Here is a 1689-nt window from a genome sequence, read left to right as displayed (position 1 = left end):
AAAAAAAAAGAAAAGAGCATGTACTTGGGCAAAAACAGGGCGAGTGGGCTGGCAGGGCTTGAAAGTGGAGATGAAGGGGGTGGATGGACGGAAGGATGGATGGATGAAAGCATCCGTTTCAGATTCAGAGGGACTCTGCGGCACAAAGTTGAACTGCTCCACAAGGTGGCCACGGTTGTGCGTCATGACACAAGCAAAGTGCCTCCTTTTGCTCTCTAGGAGTGATGCATGTCCAAGTGCTTAACCCACCGCATCACCAGGGCTGATAGATATGGGGTCAGGGTGAAATAATCATATTAACGGTAACCTCTAGATGGTGATGGCTCAAGTTTTGCTGCAGTTTGCCCAATGTTTGTGTTTATTTGAGCACGCTCCTAAGAAAATGCTGGCGGAGATACAATGCAAAGAAAGGGCATCAAAATGTGTCCAATGGCGCTCCAACTCACAACACTCTCATGTGCAGCAGAGTAGAACCGTGCTCCATGTAGGTTCCCTTGGCTGCTGTGTTTGAAGGGCGCCAGATGTAAGAATTGTCTGGTGGAGCTGTCTCTCATGTCACACGGTAGATGAGGCAGCAGCAGCAGCAGCAGCTTCAGACTGTTACCTGTGGGGCAGAAGGCAGAAGCTCCTCCTCTCCAACTTCTCACCCACCCTGACCCCAGTCTTCCTCTTGCCAGCTCTGCTGGGTTCAAGAATTCATTGGTGTGGCCTCCCTCACAGAACTCATAGACCGCACTCACAGTTACAGGGCTTATTAGGGAAATGACACATTACAATTCAGGATCTGGGATGAATTGAGATATTGCTCTTTTGTCAGGATAGCCTCTTTTCTGCTGTGCCTGGAGGCACACCTCTCTCTGGCCTCTCGGCCCCTGGCCCATCCCCTGCCCTGCTCAGACAAGTGTTAGAAAGCTCTTTCAGCTCCACCAACAAGTGTCTAGAGGCACCTCACTTGATCGGTAAGCCTCAGTCTCAAGACTCTCTCTCAATCTGTGGGTTGGAAAGTCAGGCGCTGCTAGCAAGCCTCTTGCTTTCTGGCTATGTGGGCTGAGAAGCCCACTGAGCCATCTCTTGCTGGCCTCCTGATTCTCTGGCATCTGCTGCTGCTGTTTGTTGGTCACTGCTTCTCACTGTCTCTAGCTAGTACTGATATTACAGTTCCCTGCCTCTCCCCACTCTCTCCTGGGTGTAGGAGGTTCTCAGCATAGGGACCCTGAGTCCATTCCTAGCTCTTCTTTTGTGGTGGTAGTCAAGTCCCCCCTTCCACCTCTGGGATGGCTCATTTTAAGCCTAGTGAAATGGGAAAATTGGCCAATTCCTCCTTTAGGAGTCTCTACAACTTGTTTGCATGCCCCACCCCACCCCCAGCCAAATCATACAGCTAATAAGTGTCCACTTTCTTAAGCAGTACCCAGTTTCTTCTACTGTGTGGATCCAGCACCACACATCTACTACATTGACGGGCTTTGGTGTGACAATAAAAGATCAAAATAAGGCATCCTGTTCCAGGGACTGACCTCTGACACTATAAAACAGAGGGTTTCCGAGGCAGTGAATCTTGGCCGGAACAGTGGCTGATGTGTTTGACGCAGTAACCTCTATCAGCAGCAACATTCTTAACCACTGCACAAACAAGCGCTATCCTTTCATTAGAGGGCAGCCTTCGCACAAATAGTAGCAAAAGACAAA

This window comes from Echinops telfairi, unplaced genomic scaffold, assembly GCF_000313985.2.
Source record: "Echinops telfairi isolate 266 unplaced genomic scaffold, ASM31398v2 ScPeMD7_53;HRSCAF=182, whole genome shotgun sequence".
NCBI lineage: Eukaryota > Metazoa > Chordata > Mammalia > Afrosoricida > Tenrecidae > Echinops > Echinops telfairi.
The sequence above is the reverse complement of the archived record's forward strand: the minus strand, read 5'-3'. Positions refer to the sequence as shown.